This window comes from Cebus imitator, unplaced genomic scaffold (assembly GCF_001604975.1).
Source record: "Cebus imitator isolate Cc_AM_T3 unplaced genomic scaffold, Cebus_imitator-1.0 Scaffold981, whole genome shotgun sequence".
Lineage (NCBI taxonomy): Eukaryota > Metazoa > Chordata > Mammalia > Primates > Cebidae > Cebus > Cebus imitator.
The window spans coordinates 56,642-71,290 of record NW_016108296.1 but is presented as its reverse complement, the minus strand read 5'-3'; the positions used below and the strand labels follow the sequence as shown (position 1 = coordinate 71,290).

General features: G+C 40.9%; 1 pseudogene; it reads right to left on the bottom strand.

Annotated features, from left to right (window-relative positions):
- Positions 1 to 8,170: 8,170 nt before the first annotated feature.
- Positions 8,171 to 11,760, bottom strand: LOC108298526 (annotated as a pseudogene).
- Positions 11,761 to 14,649: the final 2,889 nt, after the last annotated feature.

Here is a 14,649-nt window from a genome sequence, read left to right as displayed (position 1 = left end):
TGTTATTACATTAGCTTTTACATTAAGTTCTATGATGCATTTTGAGTTAACTTTTTTATGTGGTGTGAGATAAAGGTTGAGGTTCATTTGTTTGCGTGTCAATGTCCAATTGTTCCACCATCATTCTCTGAATTCAACATCCTTTCCCACTCAATTATCTTATCAAAAAAATCAATTTAATATGACTATATTGGTCTAGTTTAGATCTTATTTCTTTTCTTATGCCAATATCACAGTGTCCTGATTACCACAGTTATGAAATATGTCTTGAAAACAGGTAATGAGTCCTCCAATATTCTTTGTTCTTTGTAAAATTGTTAGACTGTTCTTGTCCCTTTGCTTTTTCATATAAATTTTGAGGTCAGCTTGTCAATTTATAGGAACAAAAGGCTGCACGGATTTTGATTGTGTTTACATTGAATGTATACTTCATTTGGGAGAAACTGACATATTCACAATTTTGAGGATTGCAATCCATTAACGTGATATACATCTCCATTGATTTCAGCCGGCTTTAATATTTCACAGCAATGTTGTTTAGGCTTCTGAGTATAGGTCGTGTGCACAGTTTGTTAAATTTTACCATTAAATATTTTATGGGTTTTTTGCTGCTATATTAAGTGGTATGGATTTTCAATTTTCAATTGTTTGTTGCTGATATATAAAGATCACACTGAGTTTTGCATACTTATCTTGTACCATATTATTTTGCTAAACTCACATGTATATATTCAAGTCATGAGATAAATGTCATTTGCCTGTGATGTTGTATATTTTTAATATATTCCCAGTTTTGAACTGCTATTATTATAGCATAAACATACATTTATGCTTTTATGAACACGACTTATATTAGTCTGTCCATGTTATTTTCTAATAATGTCTGTCTGGTTTTGATATCAGGCTGATGCGGGCTCTGTAAAATGCTTTGAAAGTGTGATCGCTTTTCAATCACAGAGTCTGTGTAGAATGGACATTATTTCTTCCACAAATGTTTTGCAGAATTATCCAGTGAAATCACCAGAAACATAAAATTTATTTAAGAAAAAAATTTGTTTCATTTCTTTGTTGATTTTAGTTAATTTAATTTCTTTAATTGGTATAAATGCTATATATGTCATCTATTTCTTTTGGGGGAATGAGGTTTACTAACTACAGTAGTGCCTTTCAAGGAATCTTCCCATTCCATTTAAAAAATAATTTTTTGGATAGTCTTTTCTTCATGTTCCCTATCACACATTTAATATCTGAAGGATCTCTATTGATGTGCCCTCTGGCTTTACTGATATTTGTAATTTGTATTCTCTCCTCTCCCACTCCCTCATCAGTCTGGCTACAGGTTTATTAATTTGACTGATCCTCCCAAAGAAGCAACTTCTGGTTTCACTAATTTTTTTCCATAAATTTTCTCATTTCTATTTAATTTATTTCTCCTCATATCTTTATTAATTTTCCCTTATTCTTGCTTTGGGTATAATTTGATTTTTTTTCTGGTTTCTTATTTATATTTATTTATTTAGGCTGTTGTTGTTGTTGTTGTTCTGAGACTGAGTCTGGCGCTGTCACCTAGGCTGGAGTGCCATGGTGTGACTTCAGCTCACTGCAACCTTCGCCTCTCGGGTTCAAGCGATACTCCTGCCTCAGCTACCATTCTCAGCTGATTTTTGTATTTTTAGTAGACATGAGGTTTTGCCATGTTGGCCAGCCTGTTCTTAAACTCCTGGCCTCATGTGATCTGTCCGCCTTGGCCTCCCAAAGTGCTGGGATTACAGGCATGGACCACCGTGCCCCAGCCAACTATTATTCTAGTTTCTTAACGTGGAAGCTTAGGTAATTGACTTGAGACATTTCTTCCTTTCTGATACAAGTACTGAATGCTATAAATGTTCCTCTGTGCACTGCTTTAGTGTGTTGTCTTGCATTTTTGGTATGTTGGGTTTTCATTTTTAAAATCTCCATACAATTTCTTTTTTCATCCCTGCATTACTTAAAACTGCTGTTTAATTTCCAATATTTCATAGATTACAGATATCTTTCTACAAGCAACTAATTTCTAGTTCGATTATTCTGTGGTCACAAAACGTGTTTTGTAAGATTTCATTCCTCTAGAATTTGTTGAGATTTGTTTTTTTGCCCACAATATGGGCAAAAACATATTTGATGAACATTTGATGAACATCAACAAATGTTGATGAACATTTCATATGCACTTGTGAAGAATGTATATTCTGCTATTCTATATATATCTATTAGGCCAGGTTGGTTGATATAGTTGTTCAAGACTTCTGCATACACACACACACACACACACACACATATATATATATATATATATATATATATACACACACACATATATATACATATATATACACACACACACACACACACACATATGTATATATCCTGATTTCATTGTACACGTTTTCTATGAATTGCTGGGAGGATTGTTGAAGTCTTCTACTATAAGCGCAGATGTGTTTATTTCTTCTTTCTCATGTATCGATTTTTCCTCAGGTATTTTGAAGTTGCATACATTCTCATGGTGTTTCTGTCTTCTAAATCAATGCACCTCTGTATAATTATTATGTATTACCCCACTTTGTCCTTTGTAATAATCTCCACTGTAAAGTGTGCTTTGTGATGTATTAATTGAGCACCTCCAGTTTCTATGTGATTAATATTTGCAGGATATATCTTTTAACCCTTAACTTTTAACTTACTATTAACATCTTTTATTTTAACTCATTTGTTTTTAAACTGTGGTTCTTTTAAACAGCATATAATTTGTTCTTGTTCTTTTTATCCAGTGTTACAATCTCTAACTTTGTACATTTGAGACAGGGTTTCATTCTGTCACCCAGACAGGAGTGCAGTGGAGTGATCATAGCTCACTGCAGCCTCGACCTCTGGGTTCAAGTGATCCTCTTACCTCAGTCCCTGGAGGAGCTGGAACTAGAGGTGCGCATCACTGCGCCTGCCTAATTTTTTTTTATATTTGTAGAGACAAAGTCTCACTATGTTGCCCTGGATGATCTTCAACTCCTGGCCTCCAGTGATCCTCCTGCCTTGGCCTCCCAAAGTGCTGGGATTAGAGGGCTGGTATTAGAGGCATGAGCCACTGTGCCCAGCCAAACTCTGACTTTTAACAGACAAGTGTCAGCAAATTAATGTGGAAACAGTTCACTTTAAATCTTCCAACTTGATATATATTTTTATTTATCACATCTGTTTTTTATTGTTTTCCCTGTTTCTTCCCTTCTTTTAGACCAGTTTAGCGTTTTGTTCTATACCATTTTCATCTCCACTATTGGCTTTTTATTTACATACCTTTGTTTCCTAGGGATTGCTCTAAGGATTACTATATATATCTTTAAGTCACAGTAAGCCTTCAAATAATATTACCCTACTAAATGTACAGTGCAATACCTTATTTCCCTTTTTTCTTCTGTTCTTTATACTCTCATTGTCTTACATTTGAATACTGCACATATGAAAAACCTCATAGCACATTGTTACTAATTGTGCTGTAAGCTGCCAGTTATCTTTTAAAGAGATGAAGTATAAGGAAAGTATTTGCATTTAGCCACAATATTATCACTTCCAGCTCTATTCAGTCCTTTCTGTGGTTACAAATATCCATCTGATATAATTTTCCCTCTGCTTGAAGAACTTTCTTCAACAAATTTTGTAGGGCAGATACGCTGACAATGAATAATGTCAGCTTTTTGCTTGTTTGCTTGGTTGTTTAAAGTTTTTGTTTTATTTTTATTCATTGGAAAATGCTAGAATTGATTAGCAAATCCTTGGTTGTATAGCTTCTGATAAGAAGTCTACTGCCCTTCTTGTTTTTCTATATGTAACATGTCTCTTTTTTTCCTTCTTTTCTTCTGGGCATTAACATTGGTGTTCGAGCCAACATGTCAGTAGCTGAGCTGGGCTTTAACTGTGTTCTCTCCCCAACACACACACCGGGAGTGTTGGGCAACACTAGGTGTTGGTCAGGCAGTTGTTAACTCTTTCTCTAAAGTAATAATTGGTCACAACTGGCACCAGGGGAAGGCAGTCTCGCAATAGATAGAAAACACCTGAAACTGATCAGCAGCTTTTCAATAAGGTCTCAGGAGTGGGGAGAAGTAACACCAGATTCCAGCAGTATGCCAACGTAGAAAACGCCAAGTCAAGCGGTCAAGCCACGCATTTGGCCTCTCAAGTTGCCCTCTTTACCCTCTTCCAGTGTACTTTTCTTCCTTTCTTTTGTTTCCTCCTTATCCTTACTGCTCTAAAGCTTTTAAATAAGCTTTCACTCCTGCTCTGAAACTTGCCTCGGTTTCTCCTTCTGCCTTATGCCCCTCAGTGGAACTCTGTCTTCTGAGGAGGCAAGAACTGAGGTTCCTGCATATCCGACCCATATGGATTTGCTGCTGGTAACTCAGATACCTTCCACCCCTTAACAATCTTACTCGTAATGCACTCAGCACGGCATATACAGCTGGGACACAATAGACTCTCTCCCAGGGGGTGACTGCTGCTGCTCTTGGTGGAGGCAGGAGGGTTCTCAGTTTTCCTGCTCAACCTCAGTCTTAGGCAAGTCCTTTATGCTTAACCCTCAGGGACAGAACTTTCTCGGCATTCCTGTCAGTCTCCCTTTGTGTTGGCCAAATTCTTCCCTGTTTCACTGGGGGAACTTGTGTGGGAGTTTTCCGTTTCTTCCCCCAGAACAGTAGATTTCTGTTTTATATTGGGTTAGTGGGAGAAACTGGGTTTCCTGCCCCATCTCCAGACTCAAACATCTTTGCTTCCATTCCCCTTTAGACTTTCACTAGGGACTTACGTTGGGAGAATTTCCTGTCCAATTGCAAAGACTGGTGACATTGCTTCTGTAAGACAAGGTTTTGATGGTGTATTTATACAATGGAATATTATTCAGCCTTAAATAGGAAGGAGATTCTGCCATTTTCTACAATATGGATGGATGTGGAGGACATTCTGCCAAGTGAAATAAGCTAGATACAGAAAGAAAAATGTTGCATGATCCCACTTACGTGTAGAATCAGAAAGAAAGAGGGGAGAAAGAAAGAGGACAAGGGGAGGGGGAAAGAAAGAGAAAGGGAGAGATAGAAAGACAAAGGCAGAATATAGGGAAATAGAGAATAAATTGGTGATGATCAGGGACAGGGGAAGATGGGGGAGGAAATGGGGAGAGGAAGGTCCAAGGATATAAAGTAGCAGATATGTAGGATGAACAAGTCTAGAGATCTAAGGTATGACATGAGGACTGTTGTTTATGTATTAGGCGCTTTGGTTAAATAAGTGTATTTTAGCTGTTCTTGTCACAAAAAAGTTTCTGCGAGATGATATAACGGATAGGTTAATTTGCTTCGCTGCAGTAACCATATAACTATCTTTATGTGTCCCGTAGCATCATGTTATAAATCTCAAATATACATACTAAAAATTTTGTTTTAAAAAGGAGACAAGGTTTTGAAGCAAGCAAGGTTTCACCCACTGAGGGTACCACCCAGGCCTCCATGGATTCCTCCAATCTTCCCTATGAATGCCAGGTGAAGGTTTGCAGGAAAAAGCTAGCAGGTGAATGTAGATTCCACTTGTGTCTGAGACTTCCAGGGGTTCCAGCTCTCCCAATTGCCTGAGTTTGGCCTTTATGAGTTTGTCATATTTTACATTGTTTCCTTCTTACCCCCTCTTATGACTATCACTTTTTCCACACATGCTGTGCCAGAGGTGATGTAGTTTGTGTGTCTCATCTCTCCTCAGAGGGTCTAGTCACCCTTTTGTATCAGTTCCCATGGCTGCCTTGTTACTTCAGCTAATTTATTTTTATTTTCTGTAGAATTGGGGCCTATGTTGCCCGGACTGGTCTCAAACTCCTGGGCTCAAGCGATCCTCCCACCTGGCTTCCCAAAGTGCTAGGAGTACAGGCATGAGCCACTCTGCTGGGCTTTTTGCTCAGTTTTGAATCAGGTTATTTGTTTCTTTACTGTTGAGTTCCTTATATATTTTGGATTTTCACCCCTTCTCACATGTATGGTTTGCAAATATATACTCATGTATGGTTTACAAATATATTCTCATGTATGGTTTGCAAATATATTCTCATGTATGGTTTGCAAATATATCGGTTGTCTTTGCACACTGTTTATTTCTTTTGCTGTGCAGAAGTTTTTCAGTTTGAGATAATCTCATTTCTTTACTTTTGCTTTTGTTCCCTGTGCTTTGATGATCATATCCAAAAAATCATTGCCCAGACCAATGTCATGGGACTTTCTCCTTATGCTTTCTTCTAGTAGTTTCATAGATTCAAGGCTAATAAGATGTTAATTCATTTTAAGTTGACTTTTGTGTATGGTGAGAGATGAGGATGGAATTTCAGTCCTCTGCATGTGGATACACCATTTTCCAAATACCATTTATTGAAGAATGCATCCCTCATTGTGTGTTCTTGGCACCTTTGTCAAAAATCAATTGACTATAAGTGCATGGATTTATTTCTGGGCTCTCTACTCTGTTCCTTTGGGCTATGTGTCTATTTTGGGCATGCCATAAAACTTCAGTTCTCTTTCAGGATTCATATTCCTTGATGTTGCTGTCCTCACTCCTCTGTCAGTTTTCATGTATTCCTTGGCTTTGCTCTATATTCTTTCCTTTGAAGCACTGATCCATCATTATAGGTTTAGGTATTAGAAGTCATAGGGAGGTAAAAGGATGCTCAATAGCCTCTTCTCTCAAGGGGTTTGCAATTTGATTAAGGACCCACATGCATTATTTAATGTTTTTGTTTGGTTGGTTTTGATACAACATCTGGCTTTGTCACCCAGCTGGACTGCAGTGGTGTGTTGCTACCTCACTGTAGCCTTGAGCTTTTAGGCACAAGTGATCCTCCCACCTCGACCTCTCACAGGATTGGGATTACAAGTGTGAACCATCAAAAAAAAAACAGGTGTGAGCCATCAAACCCAGCCCAGAGACATGTAAATTTATCATTGTAATATTTAAGATTGCATAATTCAATTTAATTCTGTCATAATTATTTTCAAAGGAATTATGTCCAAGGAAACTCATTCTTTTTAAGAGTAAAATAGTCATTAAAAAGATGGATGCTGGCTTGGCACAGTGGCTCACGCCTGTAATCTCAGCACTTTGGGAGGCTGAGGTGGGAGGAACACTTGAGGTCAGGAGTTTGAGATCGGCCTAGCCAACATGGTGAAATCTTGTCTCCTCTATTTAAAATACAAAAATTAGCTAGGCATGGTGGCAGGTGCCTGTAATCCCAGCTACTCAGGAGGCAGGAAAATCGCTTAAACCCAGGAGGCAGGGGTAGCATTGAGCTGATAGAGCCACTGCACTCCAGCCTGGGCAATAGAGTGAGACTCTGTTAAAAAAGAAAAAAAAAAATTGACGCTAAAAAATATGAAAAAACCTTAACGGCAGATTTAACATCTTGGATTAAAAACCAAAGTACGTGAGGGGATAGATTCTTCATTTGCCCTGATGTAATGATTATGCATTGTATGCCTGTGTTAAAATATTTCGTATACCCCATAAATATATACACCCACTATGTACTCACAAAAATTAAAAACTAAAAAAGTAGATAGTTTGCCTGTGTTTGGCCTTCATGAATTTGTTACATTTTCAGTTCACAAAAAAATTCTGAAAAAAACTGAAGAAGGTAATTTTCACTTTTTGAGGGATAAAGTTTCTCTTAATTGTTAACTGCTTGGAGTTACATAATTTAGCCATTGCTAATTCTATAATATCTTCATTCCAATTTTAATTTTAGAAATTTTATTAATTATGTTATCCATTGGGTCTGAGGTAGAAAATCAGAGAAGGGAACTGCTTTCATCTCTTAGTTCAGTTCCCACTAAGATGTGTCATAGGCTTTTGGTTCCTTCAAGATCTTGTAATAGCTAAACACAGAGAACCCATTAGTCTTTGCTATTGTGAACAGTGCCACAATGAACATACGTGTGCATGGGTCTTTATAATGGAATGATTTATAAGCCTTTTGGTGTATACCCAGTAATGAGATTGCTGGATGAAATGGTATTTCATTTCTAAATCCTTGAGGAATCGCCACACTGTCTTCCACAATAGTTAAACTAAGTTACACTCCCACCAACAGTATAAAAGCATTCCTATTTCTTCACATCCTCTCCAGCATATGTATGCGTTGGTGGTATAGTGGTGAGCATAGCTGCCTTCCTCCTTCTGGCATTTTAAATTGTTCTGATTTTGGCAGAATTTTCCCCTGGACATCAAGACCATCTCCAAATTCATCCCCAATCTTTGACTGAGGCAGCTCCTGGAGATCAGCTTCCAGATCAGGCACTAAAAATTACAAAGTTCTTGATTGAAGCAGACAAACAAGAAAGACAAATAAGGATATGATAATATTCTTTTCCTCAGGGTTATGAAATAAAAACCTGTAGACTACTGTGCTAATAAATGTGATGTAAAGATGTCACAACTTTGTTTTCCACTATTATGAAATCTTATCTTAAATGACAATCTGAGAAAAAATCATACCACACTTACATTTCCTATACTTTACCACTGTGTATTTTAAATAGTGAGTATCAGCTATCTAGGAAATCTGAGGACTGCCCAATGGATAGCATTTTAATCATAACTTAAATGTAATTTTCTGAAAGATTAGATGAATATATTGGTGAACCCATGACAAATCTTACAGTCCTGACACTCATCGCCTTTTGATGTAACTGGAAAATTTTTGGTTAAAATTAAACAAACTTAGGTCCAAAGGCCCTAAATGTAACTTTCCATAAATGAATCCCATTTAGAAAAAAGTAACAGCAAAATCACTGTCTTCCACAAGAGTACAGGAATTTGAGTGAAAAAACATTAATGGGCATTGTTGACAGTCATATTCTGGAAACCCCTTAACAGTGAATTGCTAAAACATTCCATGAGCCAAATTCTGTCAATGTTTAACTTCAAAACACTATCCATTGAGGAAATTTCTGTGTCATGATAATCTTATCATACTTTGAGTTTTCTAATTATAAAAGTATTTAAACAACTCTTAAAAAGTCACTTAAAATCATGTTAATATAGCTACCTGTACGTCAATGTCCCCTGAATTATCTAGCTTTTACCAAATATACTGTCANATCTTGGCTCACTGCAACCTCCACCTCCCAGGTTCAAGCAATTCTCCTGCCTCAGCCTCCTGAGTAGCTGGGACTACAGGCATGTGCCACCACACCCAGCTAATTCTTATATTTTTTAGTAGAGACGGGGTTTCACCATGTTGGCCAGGATGGTTTCAATCTCTTGACCTCATGATCTGCCCGCCTCGGCCTTCCAAAGTGCTGGGATTACAGGCATGAGCCACTGCGCCCGGCCATGATATCTTATCTAATGACAGTCTGAGGATAAATCACACCACACCTACATTTCTCATACTTTACCACTGTGTATTATGAACAGTGAATATTGACTAAGAAATCTGAAGTCTGCCACATGGATAGAATTTTAATCATAAATGAAATGTAATTTTCTGAAGTATTAGATTAATGTATTGGTGCGCCCGTGAGAAATCTTAAAATTGTGACACCCATCCCTTGTTGAGGTAACTTGAAAATTATTTGGATAAAGTTAATTAACGTTTTGCTTAGGTCCAAGGGCCCTATATGTAACTTTACATGAATGAATCACGTTTAGAATAATGTACCAAAAATAACAGGAAAATCACTGTCTTCCAGTGAGGGTACAGGAAGTTGAGTGCAAAGAAATTAGTGGTCATTGTTAACAGTCATATTCTGGAAACCTCTTAACAGTGAATTGCTAAAATAATCTGTGGCCCAAATTCTGCCAATGTTTCCCATGAAAATAGTATCCACTGAGTAAACAACTTCTGATTCAGGATAAACTTAGGGTACTTTGAGTTTTCTAATTATGAAAGTGCTTTGACAACTTTGAAAAGCCCTTCAAAAATCATGCTAATATAACTGCATGTATGCCAGTGTCCTGAAGGATCCATCTTTTACCAAATATCCTGAAAAAATACCAATCTAAGGATACCAATCAAAGAGTGGCTGTCATTTATTGAGCTCTTTTCTGGAGTTGCTATTCTGCTTCACTGAACTGTGTTTTGTCCTGAGCTAATACTGAAGTACCTTACAGTATACATACATTCGAATATTTTTTTGTGCCTCCTCATCACTGGGCTCCTGGGATCATGGATGTGTGTGTACAAATAAAAATAATTTACTTAAGGTACTTAAGCAAAACCACTAACCTTTTCTTATTACAACGTGGATAACACAAACCTTGGGACAAAATATGTATTCTTTCTCTATGAGTCAAGGGTTCTTGGTAAACTTCAATCCCTGAGCCTCAATTTTCTTATTTATAAAATGAGGCTAACATCCCTATGCAAATGGGCTTTATTCAGGATGTCACAAGGTAGGATGACTTGGCACTCTACGTGCTATTAAAGGGTGCTTATAGCACTGTCGACACAATGGCTTAGAAGATCATACAGCAACATTCTAAGAATAACAAATTAAACTAGTGAAATACTGCATATTTTCATATACATAAAATTAAACTGCTTCATCTGATTTAGCAAGGACTATATTTTCAAGCATACAAAATACATCTCGAAGAAAAAGAGAAGATTCATTATATCCAGGGACTCCATGAAGCTGCAAACTATACTCCACTTTTCCAGCCAACTCTCAGCAAATGTTTGAGATTCTTTCCTGATGTTTTCTTTCCTCCTGTTACTGATCATGGCATAAGCCTTGATGCAACATAGACCTCCTCCCCACCATAGACTTTCTTTCTTTCCCTTCCCAGCACCATGAATCTCAGCTGCACCCTGATCTTCTTCTCTCTCCTGACCAGGTGTAGGATCCTGACTTTCAGTGGGTGGTTCCTCTTGTTGAGGCTCCTCATCACTGTGCTCCTGGAACAAAAGTTGTGTGTGTACAAATAAAAAGTTTTGTTATCAATACATGTCAATAATGTAAATATACAGAATACATTGATATTTCTCATCATGAGTCTAAAGATATTTCTCCAACACTATTCCATATACTTGTTATTCATAAAGTTATTCTTCCCACAAAGAGGTTACTCTAAATGTTACTCTTAAGGGCTTTGGAAGGCAATTTAATCCATGTTGGGATAGATGTGTGCAATCTGTTATAAATATGCATACAGAGGAAGTCATGGGCAAAACCTGGGGAGCACAGGGTCATCCATCCAGGCAAAACCAGAATGTAGGCCAGGCGGGTGGCTCAGGCCTATAATCCCAGCACATTGGGAGGCCGAGGCAGGCAGATTGCCTGCTCTCAGGAGTTCTAGACCAGCCTGAGCAATACGGTGAAACCCTGCCTGTAGTAAAATACAAAACAAAATTAGCTGGGTGTCAATTCGTGAACCTATAGTCCCAGCTACTTGGGAGTCTGAGAATCGTTTGAACCCAGGTAGTGAAGGTTGCAGTGAGCCGAGCCTGAGCGACAGAGCAAGCCTCCATAATCCTCTTGGATGAGTCTTTCCTTCATGAGATGCCAGGATCATTTTTTATTAGCTCAGAAGACTTTTAACAGTGTATGTATACTGGTTCAACAACACTATCACAAAAATAAATTTCTGCTAATAGAAAACAACTAATGTTAAAGCACTTGCAAGCAAAGGCCCAATCAACTCAGGAAGTCGTAAACTTCGTCTTGGTCTACGCCTACATGTTGATCTTCCTCACCAAATTATATTTTACTCTGCAAAGAGAATAGAGAATACTGTGATTGGGAAAATGCACTTGAGAGGATAGCTATATCTGAGCGCTTCCATGGCCAAATGTTAAGTTGTCATTTTTTTTAAGTTTGGAAATACTTTGAAGGTAAGTCCCAGGGCAAGTATAAATTTGTGTGCCTTCTGAATAGAATGCTTGCACAGTCACTTAAGGTGGTCAAGCTAGCAAAGTAATGGCTGAAGGCTCCTGGCAAGAGATACTGGATATCTCTGATATGGTTTGGTTTCACAACTAGAATCTTCATCATGGAGACATGTAGGAAAATAGAGCTAGAAAATTAAACTTGGAGTGACCACAGCATTTGTCACACACCCATTTCCTGGGCCCAGTTCCCCACTAAAATCAAGTTTTGCTGAGACACAGATCCCGTCCACGGTGGGGTTGAGAAGTTGCAACACAGCACTGGGCACTCCTCACTGGACACCTGTGCCTGGACCTCTACAGACTTTGGGGCCAAGGTCACCAGCCCACACCATTCCCAGTTCTCAGGCCCCTTCCTAACCGCCCATGTTGTCCCTGCCCTCGTCCCCACTGGGGAGTCTAAAGTCTGTCCTCTGTTGGAGATTTGAGGCACTTCTGGGACTCAGATACCTTCAACAGCACCCCCACCGTGCACCCCATCTTAATCTGATCCCCTCCATGCCCAGGCCCTCCTTCCTCCCTAGTTGTGGCCCTGACAAAAAAAAAGGCCCATGGCTGTGGTGCCATATGAAAAGGATGAAGACCTCCAGGCCCTTCTCCCTCTGAGTCTCCCTCCCACCGACGACCCTCCAGAAGCTCGCTGGCTCCTCCCCACCCTCATTCATACTTCAGCTCCCAGTTGAATTGGCCTGTGGACCTACCTGCTGCATCTCAATAGGAGAGAAAGAATCCAGACCTCAGGAACTTGACATCACAGCTCCAAGGCATTCACCACGCAGGCAAAGAGGTAGAGGGGAAGATGCCCAGTGAACACGTGCACTGAGGCAGGTGCCCAAAGAGCATGCACAGTGAGATGTGTGCTTGCCTTAAGGACTGTGGTGCCCCTCCTCATCCCCCTCCCCCAACCTTTCCTACATCCCTTCCTAGGTCCCCACTAAGGTCTTTGGAATCCATCCTCCCTGTGTGTTTTTTATGCCTCTGAGACCCAAATACCTCAAATAATATCACCCTTCAAAACTCACTCCATGTTCACCTGACCTTCCTCCCCTCTATGGCCCTTGTTCCTCCCTTGTCTGGGACCCTCAAGGGAGCAAGTGCATGGCATTGCTGTTGAGTTCTAGTAGAAGGATGAAGATCTCTATCAGGCCATGGACCAAGTGACCCAACCCGTGGGAAGTCTACTCACTCTCCTTCACACTCACTCACACTTCAGTTTCTGGGAGGACTGATCTGTGGACCTACCTGATGTGTCATAGTCAGCAAGAAAGAATTCACGACATTTCCTCCCACAGTCCTGCAGGGAAAGAAGGCAGATAGCAAGGCTCACGGGCAGCAGGAACTTGCATAGGAAGAACCATGCACATTGAGCCAGGGACTTTCAGGGAGGGCCGGAGTTTTCCCGCTATTGACATGGTAGTAGCAGCCTCTGCTATCACACTGGCTGCAGCAGGGAGGCCCAGCCAGGGCTGCATGCTCTGTGGAGCCAGCAGGAGCCAGAGACAAGTGGGATCCCCACCTTTTACAAGTTGGGGAGGGAGCTCCTGGGTGCCCCTGCAGCCACCCAAACTGCAGCTGTAGACCCAGATGTCCTGCTCCATGCAGCAGGCAGGAGCCCTGCCTTCCTGGGTGGGTCTGCAGCTGCCCAAGTTGTGGCTGCAGGTCCAAGCCTCCCTGTGCTCGTGGAGTGACTGTGAGCAGACAGGATTCTTGCCCTCCTGAGTGCAGCTGCAGCTGCCTGATCCATGGCTGCAAACTCAGGAGCTGGGGACAAGTAGAAGCCCCACCCCCTCGGAGTTGGCGAGTCAGGAGCTCCCCGGGTGCAGCTGCAACTCTCCTTCCAGAGGCAGGACCCAGGCATTTCTGCAGCCGGCACTCCGTGAAGCCCAGGAAGGCCCCCACTGTCCCCATAGGCTCAGAGGTGTCTGCTCCCACTGCCTGGTTCCTCCCTGCTCCCAGCACCCACTCTGATTTCAGAGCAGGTTGGGGGCCGAGCCCCTGCACCACCACAGCTCAGCTGGGTGTGCACATGGCCGGGCCAGCACTGGCATGCCAGCCCCCTGCCACCTCAGACCCCTCCAGAATTTGGGTGCTGAGGGACATAAGAGGGAAAGCCAAGGGGGTGCTGAGGGTAGCTCAGTGGTGGCCTGCAGGTGCCCCTTGGTATAAGCAGCCTGGGCACCATGGACTGCAATGGGAGGCAAACAGGCTTCAGAGTAGAAGGGGCTGTTCCAGGTAAGGCCCCACCTTCAGGCCAGGAATGGGCCAGGCTGCCAATCCCAGAGACTAGAGTGTGAACTTGGGGTGCCTTTTCTTGGCCCACCCATGGCCACCCGTGGACCAGTGTACATGCACTGTCTCCCTTCTGAGGTCCATAAATGCCTGGGACTCACCCAGAACAGGGCAGAAGATGGAGAGACAATGGGACAACCAGCTGCAGAGAGCTAGCCTCTCCAGGGGATCCTCTCTGCTGAGAGCTGTAGATGTTGGGAAGACCTGCCTGCAGAGAGAAGCCACACTCTTCAGGGCCTCCTCTCTACTGAGAGCTGAACACTGACCAGATGACCTACCTACAGAGGAGCTACCCACTGTGGATCTCCTCTGAGCTATTCTAACACTCAATAAAGCTCCTCTTTGTCTTGTTTACCCTCCACTTGTCTGCATACCTTATTCTTCCTGGTTGCAGAACAAGAACTTGAACA